Raw genomic sequence first — 19890 nt, 5'->3', positions numbered from 1 at the left:
CTTGGTCTCTTTTAGCTTCACCACTAATTCAACAAAATTAATTTCAAGGAACTTAACACAGACAAATTGTTTTTTATATGAAAATGTATACTATATGTTTATAGTATCATCAGTAATTGGATAGCTCAAAAGAAAAACTGGGGCTGAGTTGAGAATGATCTGATTCTAAAAAGCAAATCTGTCTAGGAAAAGGTAAAAATAGTAATTATCTAATGCAAATGAGGTATAGAGGAAGAATAAACACAGAGGAATTAGAGGAAGGAGCTTATAGTTCTGAAAATCTACTTACATTGGGGATGGGTTAAATAGGCAACACTACTGTAACTACCACCAAGGTTGTTGTTTGTCCATTGTTCTAAAAGGAACTATGGCATCAACCTTAATCAAAGACATTAGGTTTAAAAGGCCAAGGTCCCCTGTTTCATCCAGGGCCATCTCTAGTCATCTTGATCTATATCTGGCCACTGCACCCAGATGTCTCTGGAGGGGAAAGTGAGGCAGGTGACCTTGCACAGCTTTCCCTCAATTAAATCCAATTCATTGGCATGTCATGGCATCAATTCCCTGATATCATTGTCTTCTTCAAGAATGAAGGACAACCAACATAAATACCATGGAGGTTTCTACAAAGAAAGAAGGGAGGAGTGATGGAATAGCAAGATAAGAGGGAGTATAGAAAGATGTGTAGATTAATGAGAAAGGAATAAAGAGGGAAAGGATAGCATAAGATAGCAGAGGGATATAGAAGGGTGTTTAGATTAATTATTGTGGAATAATATGTGTAGAATAATGGAAAGGGATAAAAAGGGAAAGAAAGTTGCAGAGAGAAGATAAGGGAGGGATTCATGGGTGGGGGAGGTTAAGTAATAACAGGGCACGTTAATGAGTGGAATTAAAGTAGAAGAATTAGCAGGGATAGAAAATAAGAGATGTACCCATACACTACAACAAAGATCAGAAGTAGAATTTACTAGGGAGAAAAAAAAAAGGTAGCACCAGCTCTGAAGTCAGGAGGACCTGAGTTCAAATTTGGCCTCAGATACAACACTTCCTAGCTGTGTGACCCCAATTGCTTCAGCAAAACAAAAACAAAGAAAAAACAAAGTAGGACTGGGGCAACTAGTTGGTGCAGTGGATAGAGCACTAGCTCTGAAGTCAGGAAGACCTGAGTTCAAATCTGAACTCTTCCTAGTTGTGTAACCCTGACAAGTCACTTAACTCCAATTGCCTCAGCAAAAAAAAAAAAAAGAAAAAAAAAAGGTAATATTAGTAATCATTGATCTTAGACAAAGTCAAACTTAAAGATTCAATGAAGAGAGAAATTTACATTATATGTTGGCCATATTATTAAGGTTTCAAATGCATGTTTACATAGGGGCAAATGTATATGCATATATGAGTGTCTGAGAATATATGAGTATGTATGCATGTAGGTGTGTATATAAATATATGTATATATATGTGTGAATGTAAATATGAATATACTTGTATATATAAGTATATATGTGTACATATATATATATAAAATATACAAATGTACATATATTTCTGCTTAATTGCTTGGAGAAGGTGAGGTGGATGAAAGAAAAGCAGAGAACAAAAGAATAACTTATAAGGAAGCAAAGAAAACATGAACATTTGATATTGTCTCTTATTATATATGCTTTCTTGAAATGGAAATTTATTGTTACATATTTTGAATCCTCCCTAGTTTTCTGCTGGGCACATGACATGTTTTGTGGTGTTTTTTAATTTTTTTTTCCTTTCTGTCTTTCTTTTTTCTATTCTTCTTTTTCTTATTTTGTATTGAGATAAATAAATAAACAAATGAAAAGGGGGGAAAAAGTCAATCTGACTGTACAATAGCTAGAATACTACACTTTGAATCAAAAATATTTGTATTCAGCGGCAGCACCATGAAGACCTCAGGTACCCTGAGAGAGTAGTTGGACTCTGCCTGCCTACTCCCCAGAGTCCAGTGCCACCTTTTTATCGAATGCTCATCTTTACTCCTAATCATATTGTGGCCAAGTCCCAGTTCTGGTACTTTATTTCCCACCTGAAAAAGATGAAGAAGTCTTCTGGAGAAATTGTGTACTGCGGACAGGTCTTTGAAAAATCCCCTCTTAGGGTAAAAAACTTTGGCATCTGGCTGCTCTACGATTCTAGGAGTGGGACCCTCAACATGTACAGGAGAAGTACAGGGACTTGTTCACAGCTGGTGCCGTCACTCAGAGCTACTGGGATATGGGCACCTGTCACCGTGCCAGGGCCCACTCCATCCAGATCATGAAAGTGGAAGAAATTCCTGCCCAGCCTGCAGTCAAACAGTTTCACAACTCCAAAATCAAGTTCCCTCTGCCCCATAGAGTCCTGCGTTGCCAGCACAAACCATGCTTTACTACCAAGAGGCCCAATACCTTCTTCTGAACACAGAGTCCAAGATGCACATGTTTTGTTTGGTCTGTTTAAATACATTTTCCAGGTGAAAAAAAAAATTAAAATAAAGGACAGTTTAACCCTATGAAAGTTGCGTAACCTGTCTGCCTCAGCTTCCTTATCTATAAAATTAAGATATTAATTCTACCTATTTTCTAGCATTGTTGTGAGCATATGGTGACAATGATATATTTAATTAATTCTGTAAATCTTTAAGCACTATGTAGATCTTGGCCATTATGATTATAAGTGTAGATTTTCTTCTTTATGAAGTTAATTGCACGGAGTCATTGAAATCCAGTCTAACCTCTTCTCATCTATTAGAGCTAAAAGACAGAGATGGTGATTACAAAAGGTTTCTCTTTCCTTCTCGAGGCTATCTACATGGTTCCTTCAACTAACTTAATTTCTAGACCATGTTATCATTAGTTTACCAGTGTCCTCGCTGATGTTTACTATGGCCCAGGACCTCAGGATCTGGATTTAGAAGGATGTGGTTCAATCCTCAGAATGTACTATTCCCCAAATAATATTTGTGATATTTTGCCTGTATCTAGAGTTTCCTCTGGGAATCTCTGAATACTATTGATATCTAAATCTCTTTAGGTATAATTAAAATGTTCTCCATTTGCATTTAAATTTGGCACATATTTAATATAAACACAAAGGCCCCCAAAGGCCGCCAAACAGTAAGTACTCTTCCATATCCAGTGAGTCCCTTTTAGTTAAGCTAAAAATCCCTGATTCAGTCAATTCTTATATAGCATGAAATAATTATTATTCTCATTATTTTTTTCACATACTATTCAGCTTATCAATGCCTTCTAAAATGTGGTGACCATAACTGAAAACAAATCTTTTAATGTGGAGCCAAGATGGTGGAGTAAAGGTAGAAATTCACCCAACTTCTACCCCAACCTGCACCAAATTACTTTAAAACTCTAAACAAATTTGAGAGCATCAGAACTCTCCAAAAGACTAGAGGGGCAGCGAGGTGGCGCAGTGGTTAGAGCACCAGCCCTAAAGTCAGGAGGATCTAGGTTCAAATCTGGTCTTCGACACTTAACACATCCTAGCTGTGATCCTGGGCCAGCCACTTAACCCCAGATGCCTCAGCACAAAAAAAAAAAAAAAAAAAAAAAAAAAAAAAAAAAAAAAAAAAAAAAAAAAACAAACAAACAAATAAACAACCACCAAAAAAAACTAAATAGAACATTTTCTGCCAAAGACAACCTAGAAGATCAGCAGAAAAGGTCTGTGACAACAGGGAGGGAGTCCAGCGTGTAGTCCCAGTGCAGGTCATGCCAATGCAACCCCAACCCCAGCCCAACCTCTGAATTAGCAGCAGTTGGCTGCCAGACCTCTCAGACCAGAGACACCAAAGAAGATCTGGAAAGTCGGTGGAAAAGGTCTGTGGAACCAGGGTGGGAGCCCAGCATGCAATCCCAGAGCAGGCCTGGACAGCATAGCCCTGGCCCTGACCACAGATCCAGCCCCAGCCCCAGCCCCAGCCTGGACCACATCAGTGAAGTGGGCCCTCTGAATTAGTAGCAGTGCTGCAGGCTTCTGGACCGCTCAGCCTAGGGATACTGGGGATGCCTTGGAAAGTCAGCACAGAGGATCTGAGGAAATGGGAGGGAAGTCTGGTGTACAGTCCTGGCACATTACACTCCAACACAGTGGGGGCACTCCTAACAACTCCAATGCAGAAAAGAGTGCTTGTGGTCAGGCTCCTAACAGCTACACAAAATTGCTGAAGCTTGGGACAATGCATCTTTCACACTGGAAACAGAGCCCTACTTCTACAAAGAGTTAAAGACTGAGTAATAAGCTAGGAAAATGAGCAGATGCCAAAAAAGGTTTCTAATCACTGAAAGCTATTATGGTGATAAGGGAGATCAAAACCATACACTCAGAAGATGATAACAAAATCATAACTCCTATGTCCAAGGTCTCCAAGAAAAACAAGAATTGGGCTCAGGTCATGGAAGAATTCAAAAGAGATTTTGATAGAGAATTAGAGATAAAAATAGGAAAAGAACTGAGAGTGGTGCAAAAAGAAATAAACAAAGTTAACAGGGAAAAGCATTATTGACCAAAGCAAAATTGACCAATTGGAAAAGGAGAAAATATTGCAAACATCCAGAAAGGAAAAAAAAAAGTCAAATATAGTGGAGCCATAGTCAGGATAACACAAGATTTAGCACCTTTTACATTAAGGGACCTGAAGACTTGGAATTTGATATTCCAGAGAGCAAGGGACAAAGAGTCATCTACCCACCCAAACTAAGTATAATCCTTCAGAGGAAAAGGTGGTCATTTAATAAAATAGAAGATTTTCAAGCATTCTTGATGAAAAGACAAGAGATTAATGGAAAATTGGATTTTCAAATACAGGACTCTGAATAAGCATAAAGAGGCAATCAGGAAAGTGAAATCATAAAGTACTTAATAAGGTTTATCTGTTTAATACTTGCAACATTAGAATTTTCTTATTATTATGGCAGTTAGAAAGAGTATGTATAGACAGAAGGCACAAATATGAGTTGAATAAGAAAGGATAATATCTTTTTTGAAAAATTATGAAATTAAGAGGTAAGAGAGGTGGGTAATGGGAGAAAGGGAAAGGAAGTGGAATAGTACAAATTCTCTGCCATAAAAGAGAGGCAAGAAGAAGCATTTACAGTGGAGGGGAGAGTAGGAGGAGAGGGGAAATGAACTGTACTCATCAGAATTGGCTCAGATAGGAAATTACACACATACTCAATAGAGGTATAGAAATTTATCTTATCCTGCAAGAAAATAGGGGAGGAATGGGATATGGGAAGGAGAAAGGGTGATAAAAGAGAAGGTATATTGGGGGAAGGAGTGGTCAGTAGTAAAAAACTTTGAGGAGAGACAGAGTAAAAGGAGAAAGAGTAAATGGGGAAAAATACAATGAGCAATAGTAATTGTAAAAAAAAGAGAGAGAGATATGTTTCTCTGATAACCCTATTTCTCAAACAGAGGAAACAGTTGAATTTATAAAAAAAATAAATAAGAGCTATGCATCAGTTAATCAATGATTAACCCAAAAGGCTACAAAGTCATGTATAACCTTTTACCTAACTGTAGTGTCCAGACTAGCTTTCTGGAGCTCTCTGGCCCTGCCTTAGTCTTGGGTGGAGAAGTGATGAAAGCAGGTGAGTCATCACAAGGATGATCAAGGATGGAGTCTGGAGTCTGCTTTTTTCAAGTCCTCTCAGCTCTTAAATACCTTAGTACAATTACTAGTACTACTACTGGTAGTAGTAGTAGTAGTACAATTACACACTGAGCATGTGCCATCTGTAGAACCATTACATCACCATATCACACTAAGTATATGCCAACTAGAGTAATTACATCATTACATCACATTAAATATATGGGAACTAGAGAACCATTATCTCATTAATCACACTGAGTAAACACCTTGCTGTAAGTATCATTGCTTCAAGTATACCTTTCCCAGAGTTCCCCACTATCTGTGGTCCTCTACACCTAACAACAGCAATCCTTGGTAAGGATAACAAAAGAGATTTGGAAAAAACAACAACAAAGGAAAATAATCTACATTTGTACAAAACTTATTTGTAGCAACTTTCTTCTCAAGGTAAAAAAAAAAAAAAGGAAACTGGAGGGATGGCTATCAATTGGGGAATGGCTCAATAAACTGTGGTATATGTTTGTGATGAAATATTATTGTTCAGTAAGAAATGATAAGCATGATGCTTTCAGAAAAAAAAAAAAAGAAAGAAAAAGAACAATACCTGGAAAGTCTTCCATGAACTCGTGTAAAGTGAAATATACCATATACAAAGTAATAGCAATATTTTGGGATGACTTTGCTATTCTCAGTAGTACAATACTCCATGTCTACTCTGAAGGATTTATGATGAAAAAACCTATCTATACCCAGAGAAGGAACTGAATGTGTTTGAATACAAATTAAACTCTCTCTCCTTTTTAACTTATTTTTTTCTTTAGGGTTTTTATTTTCCATAGAATGGGAGTGTTTTCTTTACATATATCTGACATGGTGGAAGGATGTTGTGTGATGAATGTAATGGGGACAAGAACCACAGTGGTAAGAATCTATTTTAATGGTTTGATCTCTTACTCCACAACCTACTTTTCCACCATTTTAGTTCTTCTTTTAAAAATAGTCTTTAAACTACTCTTCCCCATTTAGAGACTCATCCAAAAATATACACCTTATTCCCACTCAATCCCATATACCTTATGGCTCTTTCTCCTCCATCACTGACTGCCAAAGACTATTTTTTCCTTAGTAGAGAGCTCATTTGAGCAACCCTGATTTCTCTTTTTGGTCCCTTTCGAACAGTATTAGCTTTCAGTTTCTTACAATTATACCATTTCAGTACCTACCTACATAAGCCTAAAACATGTTAAGGTAGTTATTTATTTCATATATGTAGTAGAAGAACATTGATGATCATGATGTTTAACTAAAAGTCTTAATTAATATTGTGAAGCCAGAGAGGTAAGAGCCCAGAGTACTCTACCAGGATCACATTTGTGGAAAACCTATCCTATTACTAGAACATCTAGTATTAGACCCTCCAAAATGGGCTATTCAATACTTACTTAGCTTAATATCTATTACTTAGTAATTATAATTTCATCGTAATGTTCATTTCTGTTATGGCTCCGTGCTGTATTGTGAAATTTAATCAAAGAATAATTTGAATTCATGTGTTAACACTTCTGGTTATCACCTCATAATTAAACATTTGATTCAAAGAGGTTTGAGAACACAAAAAAGTGTATGTATATATGTTTTTGTGTGTGTGTTTGTATTAAACTGCCTGTATACCATTCCTTTGTTGAGCTAAAGAATAAAAGAATTCATATTGAATAGAGTAACAGTTTAGGACATGTTAAAAGCATAAAATTGTGAACATGTTTTGTATGTTCATGAGATGCTACAAAAAGATTTGAAATTTAGAAATATTTAATTTGAAAATAACAAGTAATGCTTTTGATATACTCCACACTTAAATTACAAATGAATGCTTCCTCTTTTTTAGACACATAATCCCAGCCTCATTTTATCACTAAGTTGAAAAGTTTGAATGTTTACATTATCCATTAAATTCATTTTTAAAATACCTTATTTGTTATGCTACATATTTCATTGTAAAATTGCTTGGGTATTTTAGTGGTTGCTCAATTTATCAACAATTCACATCATTCAAAATTCAATGCCAAATATGAGAGAAATAAGCGTGGATCATAAAAAGCATTTTGAATCCCTATAGAGCCCACTGGAATCATTGAAATATGAACCTGTTCAACCAAGTTCCTTGACCTGCAGAAACACAAGGCTCCCTAGGATAATTTGTTTTTCATAGTTTGAGTTACTTTTCCATTTGTGAATCATTCATTAGTTTTAGTGAGGCATGTTAGACAATTTCATATAGTAGAAAGAGCAGTAAGTTTGGAATCAGAAGACTTATATTGAAATTTTACATCTACCACTGACGTTCTGTTTCCTCACCTATAAAATGGGAAGTATAAGTTGCACTATTAATTTTATAGGGTTACTGCAAGTATCAAATAAATGAATAAAAATAAAACATTACTTAAATATGTCATTTTTGAGTAAATATATGCATATGCTTTATTTGTGTTTTCTTCCTTATTTTCTTTATTTTGTTTTAAATTCATCAATTACATTTGATGAATATTGATTGTTTCTTACAGGATTTCTCCTTTCACCCCGGTGTAAGAACTTTTTCTACTTCATCCAAAACTTCATCCAAACTTCAAAAATGGATTATACACACACAATCACCAATGCCAGGAAATGATTTATGATTTAGTGATAAGTAAATGTTAGGTGTTACCAGAGGGAATTTGTTTGTACCTACATCCATATGAAGTTATTTGTTTTATACTTCCCAGTTATAGGATGAGACACATTAAAGGACACTAGCTAATGTGCTGACTGCCAAAGAATTTTATAGAATAGAGCCTTAGAATTTCTGATTCACTAAAGGTTTTTGAGACAAAATAGTTACTTATATACAAACCTACCCTGATTGTGGCTGAATTCATTTAAAATTGGGATATTGTATCCAATTCAGGATAACTATTTATCAGAAATAATCTTTTCCTATGTATATAGTCCAGACAAAGAGGAATAATTAAAACGAAGATACCATTTTATATTTTACTGTTATTATTGTTAAAGAAGTTTTTGCCCAAAGAGATATAAACTATGCCTGCCCTTTTATCCACAAATACCACTACCAGGTATGTATCCCAAAGATATCATAAAACAAAAAAAAGGAAACATACAAAAATATTCCTATTAGCTCTTTTTCTGTGAAGGCAAAGAATTGGAAAGTGAGTGGATATTCAACAATTGGGAAATTACTGAATAACTTGTGATATATGAATGTAATGGAACACTATTGTCCTACAAGAAATGAGCAGGTACATTTCATTAAAAAATCTGGAAAGACTTACATGAACAGAAGCTGAATAAAGGAAGCAGAACCAGGAGATCATTGTACACACTAACAGTAACATTATGCAGTGATCTACTATGATAGAATTAGTTGTTTTCAGCAATGTAATGATACAAGACAATTCCAAGGGACTTGTGCTGGAAAATGCTGCCCACACCCACAGAGAGAACTATGGAATCTAAATGCAGATGGAAGCAAACAATTTTCACTTTTTTTCCCTTTCTTGTGTTTTCCCCCCTTTTTTCTGAGTCTTCTTTTACAACATGACAAACGTGGAAAGATATTTAATATAATTATACTGTATAACCAATATTAGATTGCTTGGGGAGAAGGGGAGAAGGGATAGAGGGAGACAAAACTGGAGTTCAAAACCTAAGATGAATTTTGAAAACTATATTTCTGTGCAATTGGGGAAAAATATAAAACAGTTGAAATAAAAATGCATTTTTGAATTTTTTTACATCACCATAATCTTCCTCAGTATATTTACTTTATCCTCTCAAAGAACCAATCAATATAACAATAGAATTTTAAAAGAAAAAATAAAAAGAGGAAATCAACATCATTCATCAATAGAATGAAAAATATCTTTAAAAAGGATATTGTTCAGTGTACAACATTTATGGACTTTCCATTTCTAATAAGTAATAGAGTGAGAGTATTTTTTCCTGTCTTTTTTTTTTTTTTTGAGTCATACTTATTGTAGTACTCACTTTTGATTTTTTGTAGTGCTTTGATTTTGTATCTCTTTTAATTTAAATAGTAAAAAACACTTTCTTTGTTGCTTACTTTACTCTCCATCAGTTCATATACATCTTTTTAGGCTTATTCATATATATCACATTCATTTTTTTTCTTATAGCATAGTGATATTCCTTTATGAGTATGTACTATTAAAAAAGAGTTGATAATTTCAGACAGGTTTTCTCAGCCCCAGGAAAGCCATTTACTTTTATTTCTTACATGAACTTAAATATTTTAAGTTTTTCAAACCACATAAAGTTTCATAATCCCAAACTCCTTCTGCTTTATCAGTCTCTACCTAGTCTGGATCATATCAGAAGACAGAATTATTTTTACTTGAAGGACAATTCATAAGAAACATGCAGAAATGATCGAAAGTATCCGCTAGATTCAAATATGTACATTTCAGCAGTCAATCACAGAATGCATTTGTGGATGATTTTGCCATATGGTTTCTGGTAATAGCACCCAGAATTGGCTTCATAATCCTTTTATGCTTCCTCTCCATATTTTCTCTCCCCCTTTTTCTCTCACCACCCATCTCCATGTCTATCTATCTGTCTCTCTCATTTTCTTTCTGTTTCTGTTTTGTGTGTCTGTCTCCAGTTTCTCTTGCTCCAGTTTATTGATGTATTTCATTTTTGTTTTACCAATATTTTCAAATTGCTTTCACTTTATAAGAGATCTCTTGTAACAAAGTGAAACACAGCTAATTATGTAATTGTCTCATTTAAAGGCACCTGTAACATTTTACATCTCTAGAACCCTTCCTATTTTAAATAAGATACAATGAATATAATTTTTTTCTCTATCCAACCTCCTACTCAATAGGGGAAAAATGATTAGAGTAAATATTCATTCATATATGTGCTATTTTTAAAAATTCACACATAATATTTCTCAATACACCATATTCCAACCAATACAACATTAAGCTAGCTTAATGATATTGTTCTCATTGTTAACACTGCATTCTTAAAATATTCATCTACATTTTAGTGATTGAACTGGATAAAACTTCTGAATCACATTGAGTCTCCTAATATCCACTGATTCAAAGAGAAAGAAGCTTAAAAAGATCAACATTTTCATTTTTAATATACATCTAACTATGTATATATCTATACATCAATGCATGTACATAATATATAAACATATACATTTTATTTCATATGTATGGTATAATATATATTATAATCAAACACACATATACTTATGTATGTATATAAATTTGGTAAGCATTTTGTGAATATAGCCAATGTTTTCATTACAAAAGAAAGTAAAATACTTGGTATAAGGTTCAAGGGATTGGAAAATGAGTACCATCAGAGATATAAAAAACATGATCCCAAAATGAGAAATGCTTGCAGTATGACTAGGAATATAAGACAGACACTTTCATGAAGCAACTTGAGACCAGGTCTAATGAATCAAGCAGCAATGCTAAACATTAGCACTCTCCAGAGGGACTCTATGTAAACCATGATTCTTCTTTCATTCTTAAAACAGCACTAGCTTTTTGTGATTTTTTTTTTCTTGAATCCTTGTGAAGACCGAGTTAGCATCCTGGATATCTTAGAATCAGCTAGAGTCAGGATGACCAAAAATCTTGGTCTTTATTCTTGGTCTTTAGGGATAAAAGTGAAGTGGATGGATGCAGGATCTCCACGACTTCCTTTCTCCTCATCTACCGCCAAAGTGACTCTGGCTTGTCTTACTTCACCCCCTAATCTCTCCCACAATTCTCTGCATACACCAAAAGATTGAACCAGCACAGACTAGTGGGAAGGGCCATTTTCCAAGCATATGCTAATAGAGTATTGTCCAGTCGGCAGTTAGCCTTAAGTGCTGGGTTGATGCAGTGCATCAACTCAGAGTTTCAGCCCTTTTTGTGGTTTTTTTTTTTTCCTTCTTGGATCTTGATCGAAATCATACCTCTATTTAATCCTTACCATATTCATACCTCTTGGTGAGACCCTAGGCCTTATTTCATCCCACACTCAACATATCTTGCTTCCCTCATGTTAGACCTTTTTGGCTTCAACAGGAACATCTAGCCAAATTTTGCTTTTTCCTTTCAAATTTTGCTTTAAGCATTCCTTATTGAAGTTGAACTTTGACTTTCACCTATTTTTGAACCATGACATTGGCATCTGCTTGTTAGCTCTTTTATATGTGATTTAGTGAGCAAGGCATTTAGGTTTGACTCCTTTTATTCAGAAGGAAAATAATGTGACAAATAATCTAATAATGGAGAGCAGGGGAGTTGTACTTTCAAGAGAGAAGTTAACTATGGAAGCTTAGTGGTTAACTGAAAGTCATTGTATTGGATTAAATGAGAAGGGCAAACTTTTGAACTATTCTTCTCTTATAATAATGGAGCCAAATTATTTGGAGACCAAAAATACTGGCCATGAGATAAATGGCTTTTAGAGCTTGAGACAAACAGAACAGAGAGATACTAATAATTATTCACTGAGTCTCTTTAGCATAATATTCTCAGGCTATTATTTACAACTTTTGTTGTTGTTGTTGTTGTTGTTGTTGTTATTACTATTGCTATTCTGTGATCAGATACATGATGAGATATAAAGACCCTGAAGTCAGGAAGGCCTAAATCCAAATCCCTCTTTTGACATTGGCTGTATCTTCTCTCAACTTTTGTCTCCTCATTTGTAAATGGAGATAATCTGTAAGCCCTCATGTTGAGTCTGACACAAATTATGTAATGTAGAAAAAGTACTTTGCAAATATGAGAGTGAATATCCTATTATATCTCATATAAGTGAAACTGGCAAGCTTTCAGAGTTCTCATATTTGGCTAGATATTCATGTTGAAGCCAAAGAGGTCTGAAGTGAGAGAAGCAAGATATGTTGAGTGTGGGATGAAATAAGGGCTAGGGTCTCACTAAGAGGTGTGAATCTGGTAAGAATTAAATAGAGGTATGACTTCAATCAGGATCCAAGAAGGAAAAAAAGTCACAAAAAGCTAGTGCTTTTTTAAGATTGAAAGAAAAATCATGGTGTACATAAGTTCTCTCTGGGGAGTCCTGATGTTTAGCACTGCTAAAAAATAATATTTGTTGATTAGCTCATTACATATCTTCTTTGTAGTATTTTAAAAAAAAGGATGTGTTCTTTTTAAAAAATAACTATTTTAACCAACAAAAATCCATTTTCTTTGTTTCCTTATTCTTCTTGAGAGCAATAACAAAAACATACATGTTTCATAATTAATTCTCTGAAATTATGATCAGAGTTTCTAAATTTTTTAGTTGTTTATCTTTACAATATTGTTTTATATATTATTCTTTTGATTCTATTTACAATGCAGGATTGAACTTCCTGTATTAGTTCACACAAGTCTTCCCAGCTTTCTTTGAAATTATATTCTTCAAACTGTATGGATATGTACACATATATTATATTTAAGATGTAAGATATAACATGTTTAACATGTATGAGACTGCCTGCCATCTAGGGGAGGAGGTGGAGGGAGGAAAGGGAAACGTTGGAACAGAAGTAATTACAAGGGGAAATGTTGAAAAATTATCCATGCATATATTCTATCAATAAAAGCTATAATTAAAAAAACTATATATTCTTCATCATTTCCTATAGTAGAATAATGCCCCATCACATTTATATTCCATAACTTTTTTTAGTATTACTCCAGTTTATAGAACCAGAGTAGTTAAATTGACAATGGATTTATAATTGGAATCATAACAATGACATCACCACCACCATCAGCATTTTAGAAAGTGCCATGTATTGTGCTAAGCACTTCACAAATTTTATTTCATTTTATCCTCATGATAATCCTGAAAGGTAGGCCCTAACATTATCTCCATTTTACAGATGATGACACTTGGGCAACAGAGCTTAAGCAACTTGCCCAGGATCACACAGTTATTAAGTACCTAAAGTCAAATTTAAACTTTGGTCTTCCTGATTTCAGGACTCAAGGTTCTTTTTAGTTCACCTCCTAGTTATACCTTGGTGGGAATGCAATTGGAGCTTTTGGCAAGTCAATTCCTAGACTTTACTTTGACATAGTCTTTATTAAGGCCATCTTAGAATACAAACAGGCATAGAATACAAACCAGGTTATTAATGCTGTAGCATGATGGTTTAAAAAAAAAGAAAAAGAAAAAATGAAAGTTTATATTTTATTTCTATTACTATCACTGAATTCCTGAAGGAGATATTATCATTGCATCATGCCCTATTGAAAATAATTTGATCATTTTGTCATACATGTTAATGTTAACTAGAGCTAACCTTTCATGTTAATGCACACATCTCCAACTTTCAGTTTCTCCTTCTTCCATTGGAATTCCTCAAGCATTCTTACCAAATGATATCAAATTCTTAGAAACTATAGTCCTTATACTATAAGATAAGGATTTTTAAATGTGTTAAATTGACTTAGAACAACATGTTAATATTATATATGTTCTACTGTATGTCTATTAGTTTAAAAATTTTCCAATATTATTTTATTCTGGCTCAGATTTAACTTGGGAGTATTAGAGGCCACCAGGCTATTCATTTGACAACTTTGCTCTAACAGGTATGGTGCTCAAATTTGAGAAAAGACATTCAAATAATTATCTTGTATTTTGTAAAAAGATTATGTTTCTATGAAATTCAAATAAAATAATGTGTATAAGGGACTTTGGAAACTTTAAATTTTAAATAATCCAATTAACAAATCTCTTTGAAATTTAGTAGATATCCTAGCTTCCGGAGATTTTATATAAAGCAGCTATCATTTGTCTTCCACTTCAATTTTCCTTGGCCTGCATTTTGAATCCTATCAAAATATCCTATATATGCCTATGTAATGTCATCAGCATCATAGTTAAGAAGGTTTTTTAAAGCCAGTAGTTCTCCTTGCAGGTCAAGTCCTATGAGGGAGAACTAGTGCTTCAATCAGCTATATGGTCACAGTGTCTATTCAAATGTATAATTACAATGCCAACTTAACATTGTAGTGCCAAAAAATTCAATAGCACTTTTGATACAATGGCATGGAATTTTAAGAGCACTTTGTTATATAAAAGTATAACAGTAAGAGTGAAACAATAGGTCTGGTAGGTAAGACTTTCAGTGTGCGTGTGGGGAAATAAATTCTAGATTATCAATTACAATCTCAAAAGAATGTAAAAGGGGAAAAATTCAATAATGGTCCTTCAGTAAAGTACTGGAGCAAGTAGTACAACTTGACCCAATACTCAAAACAGCTTTGCTAAATACATAAATAAATAAAAGACAAAACAAGGCAAAACAAAACCTCATAGAATCAGAACTTCTGAACTGGTAAGAATTTTAGAAACCATTTAATCCAAGTTCTTCATTTTACAGATTAGGAAAGTGAGGCAGCTGGATGGGATAATGGATCAAATATCAGGTCTAATAAATCCAACTTAAGATACTTATTAATTATAAGAACTTGGAGAAATTGCTTAACACTGTCTATTTTCTCATCTGGAAAATGAATTGGAGAAGGATATGGCAAATCACTTCAGTATCTTTGCCAAGAAAACTCCAAATGAGATCATGAAAACTGAAGAATCAGACATGACTAAAATAACTGAAAATTGTGTGTATGTGTGAGTGTGTGTGTGTGTGTGTGTGTGAGAGAGAGAGAGAGAGAGAGAGAGAGAGAGAGAGAGAGAGAGAGAGAGAGAGAGAAACAGAGAGGCAGTCTGAGGTTCAGAGAGTTTCAAGGCTTTGAACTTGGTTACAAAGACAAGGAATGTTAAATTCAGGTATTAAAACCAGACCTTCTGTCTCCAAATTCCACAATGTTTCTACAGTGCCATAATTATATCCCAGGCTGAGGAAAATCTCTGCCGAGTAATAGCAAATCAAATCAAATAACTCAGAGATTCACTGAGTGAATCCAGTGAAAAAAGAACAGGCTGGTGAGCAGATTCAAAATGTGCTTATCAACACTGACTGAAGGAAGAAGATGGGGATGTTTTGAAGGGAGAAGAGACTGCTTAGTAAGGATATTATCATTATCTTCAAGTAAGTGGAGAATTATCATCAAGAAGAGAGCAGAAACCTTTCTTGATTGGTTAAAGTTGTAGACAACATTTTGCAAGGAAGGAAGGGAGGAAGGGAGGGAGGAACAAAGGTAGGAAGGAAAGAAGGAAGAAAGGCAGGAAGAAAAGAAGGAAGAAAGGGAAGGAGGGATGGAAGGAAGCAATGAGGAAGGCAGGGAGGGAGGGAAGAAAAGGAAAAAAAGGAAAAAAAGGAAGAAAGGGAAGAAACTATTAAGAATCTATAATGTGGCTGGGAATATTTTATCAGTGGTATCTTTGGCCCCCTTAATTAGTCTCTGAGATATATGCTATTATTATTCCTATTTTTATAGTTGAGGAAAGTGAAGAAAAGAGAGATTAAGTGGCTTGCCTAAGTTTATACAACTAGTTAATATGTGACACAAGATTTGAATCTAGGTCTTTCTGACTTTAGGACCAGTACTCTATTTGCTTAACCATCTAGCTGCCTCTAGCTCTAACATTCTGTGATTCCATGGCTGTCCAACTATATATTATCCAACCTCTCACTCTAGTAATGATAGTTTACTAACCTGTCTCATTGCCTTTAATTTCCTTTCCATCTTATTAATTCCCATCAGCTGAATCTTCCTGAAGCAAAGTCTTGGTTCCCTTCCCTACTAATAAATTTTTAAAAAGCTCTTTATTGATCAACTCAATGTAGATTATATATATATATATAATATATATATATATATATATATATATATATATATATATATATATATATATATATATATATATATATGTATGTGTGACTATACATACTATAGTCCTCTATATATTTCTATTTATCCAGCTTAGTTGGAATACTCAAAATTATTCCTAGAATACGGCCCATAATTTTCTGCCTCTAGGTTTTCCACCTTCCTAGTGTAATATTCTTTAACTTACACCTGTTGTACTATTGAAGCTCCAGTGAACACCTCATCTTATGAACACTTCCCCAATTATATTTCAGAAGCAATCTCTTCCTTCTTTGAAGAAATTTTTTTCTTCTTGCTGTTGTTGTTGTTATTTTGTTAATAACCTTGCCATGTCACTTAACATGGTTCCTTTTTAAAATTTTATGTATCTGGATATGTATGTTCTATGTCCCCTGAAGACTGTAAACTTGTTGAGGGCAGGAGTTGTGGTTTTTGTCTTTTTTATCCCTTAGCACATAGCACAATGCCTTAGAAAGTGCTTAAAATCAATTTGTTGAACTCTGAGAGAAAAAAAAAGCAACAAGAGTGATACTCAGTAAATCACATCTATAACTCTACCCATCTATCAAGTTCTATTGAATTTCAATTGTGTGACCATTTGAAAATTTGTAATGGTCAGAATTGTGTTCTCAGCTAGCAAACTAAACCACAAATCCCATTTCAGGCTTTTACTCATGTGTTATATCAGAATAAAGAATTTTGTCAAAGAAGGCAAGTCTTTTGAAGATTTCAAATAAAGAGTCAGGGACAAAATACTAAATCCATTAAGATAAACCCTCAACGTCCCAAATAGGTTGACCCTATTTAATTTATCATGATTCAAAGAAGAACAATGTTAACATGGAGGAAAACAGGTACTAAATCACTATATATTAATATCTAATTCTTATTTTCCCTTTAGTAAAACACAGAAAGCAACTTTCTCATGTGACTTAGCCAGATGTTTCACTTACATAAGCTCTTTACAATTCAGCAGCACATGCAACAGTCCTCAAACTCAGACTGTTCCCATTTAAAGTTGTGAGTCTTCTCAAAATATAGGAGAAGGCATTTTTAAAGTCTCATTAAAACACATTATAAAAGTATTTATCATAAATGTAAGATTATTTTGAAATCTCCTTAATATTAATTAAAATGAGTAGATCTCCAGTGAAATGAATGAGAAATGAGATGAGATTGGTCTGGCTTACCTTGGAGTTCCATTCTCTTACTTCAGTATTGCAAAGACTGCTAAATATATGTGGGTTAAACAAAATAACAGTTACTAGCAATACTTCCTTTGGGAGAGTAGGCGATGGAGAATGAATGGCCATCTGGGAGGAAAATGTCTGAAAAGGGACATTTGTCTGTGAGGCAGAAGGAATGTATCTCTGCAATCTGCTTCCTATGTTTGTGGGAAAAGCACCATTTAAATTTTTAAACAACTTTTCTATTTCATGTGGCTTTTTTTATAATACTAAAATCACTTATTAATTGTTGTGGACCTCTGAGGACTATATACCCTTAGTATGCCCTTGCAAAATGCCAGATTTCCTGGAAAAGCTGATAGCCATACAAATGAAAGGGATATAAAATCATGCAATATTTTCATTAATTACTGTTCCCCTCTCTGCTACACAAAACCCACTTCTCTATGACCACCTCTTTTCAACAATCTTCCAGATGATGTTTTTCTCCTTCTGAACATTTTTGACCATCATCAACAAATCCTTCTCATGTGTTCATCTTACCTTGGGAAGGATGTTTGATATTAACTAATTTCCACCTGTCATAACTTAAGTGGATTAGTCTTTGTGACTCTGTTTTTCACATTCAGAAGCAGAGTTATTGAAAATTGGATGAGGAATCACTGTCCACAATTGCTCATATCAGAACAACTTTCAGGGGCATTGGTCTGAGTGGAGAGTGCTTGAAAGCCTCAATAGATTTGAAAGTGAGTCTCAAGACTTAATCATCAAAAAGAAAATGAAATTATTGGTGCAGACCACTTCGAACATTTTTTTATACTTGAATAACAAGTACTATGGCTGCTGCTAGCAGAACTGTATTTTTGGTATTCAACTATAGTTATGCCGTATCTCATTTTATGGCTTAATGAATAACGCACAGTGTATGCTGCATACAGTCAAATCAGTCAGAATATAAAATTTTAATTCAATTTTGGATACAAATGAAACCACCATGTATTACTATAGGTTTTGATTTTTAAATTTAGTGCATAAACTATATAATAAATTTAGACTGGAAGACTGCTTGTCAAAAAAAAAAAAATTATCTAGTCTCTTTCTGAAGAATTGCTAAATTGAGAAATTCACCAATACATTCTTGGGCAAATCCCTTAAACTTTCTAAGCCTCAGTTTACTCATTGGTAAAATGAGCAGGCAATGTATTCTATGTATTATAAGTTTTCATCTACATATTTCTGATCATGTGATTGTTTTATAAGTAAATTCAAAGAAGCAATGTCTAATGTTTATGGAATGTCAGACCTGGCAGAAATCCTAGAAATCATTTAGTGTAATCCTTCTTTCTAAAGATGAGAAAATTGAGGTCCAGAAAAATGGGGCAATCAGGAGAGTATCACATAGATACCCACACCTCATCAAGCTTCTCTAAATCTCTAAAATTTCCTATAATATTTATCTTTCAGGACATTGCTTTTATGTTATTTTGTGCCCTTCTTTTGTAATCTCCAAAATTGACCAATTTTTGGTCAATATTTTTTGCAAATATTCTGAGTATGAAAATAAAAACCAGTTTTAAAATTTGCATCTCTCTTTTCATTTTAATGATTTTGATGCTTACTCCTCACATAATTTTTGGCAAACTTTTTTTCATATAAGAGGAAGTTGGATTATAGAACCTCTAAGGTTCTGTCTTGTTTTTTTATTATAGGATTTTGTGATCCCATAAATATTGCATTGAAGGAAAATCTATAGCAAATAGTGATTTTGTCATTTCATTGTCAACTATGAACAAAATGATTATGATTAGAGCAACAGTCAAAATGAAGCCTTGTGAGTGGATCCCAACTCTCTTGTTTCATTGTGACATTGGTCAAGTCACTTTCATGTTATAAAACTTAGTTTGATCATATATAACATAAAAACATTGGATTAGCTAACCTTTTTTTTCTGGCTCTTTCATTTTTTCATTTTTTTCAAAATGTGAAGAAATTATAACAAAGAGAAGACATAATTATAGTGATTCCCTCCTGACCTTTTGTCAAGTTGTGGAGTCCAAAAATGGTAAATGGACAAAATTAAAGATACTGCCTGTAAATTAGTATTTCCTAATAAAATTTCAGTATGTAAACAGCTACCACAACAAAGACACTGAACAATCCCAGAGAAACTATCATTTGGAAGATACTTAATCTCTTTGTCATGTCGATCAAAGATACCAGT

At 34.0% G+C, this 19890-nt stretch overlaps 1 pseudogene; it reads left to right on the top strand.

The window, feature by feature from the left end:
* The first annotated feature begins 1719 nt into the window (after positions 1-1719).
* On the top strand, positions 1720-2430 carry LOC127557968 (60S ribosomal protein L18a-like; annotated as a pseudogene).
* Positions 2431-19890: the final 17460 nt, after the last annotated feature.

This window comes from Antechinus flavipes, chromosome 3, assembly GCF_016432865.1.
Source record: "Antechinus flavipes isolate AdamAnt ecotype Samford, QLD, Australia chromosome 3, AdamAnt_v2, whole genome shotgun sequence".
Classification (NCBI taxonomy): domain Eukaryota; kingdom Metazoa; phylum Chordata; class Mammalia; order Dasyuromorphia; family Dasyuridae; genus Antechinus; species Antechinus flavipes.
The sequence above is the reverse complement of the archived record's forward strand: the minus strand, read 5'-3'. Positions and strand labels throughout refer to the sequence as shown.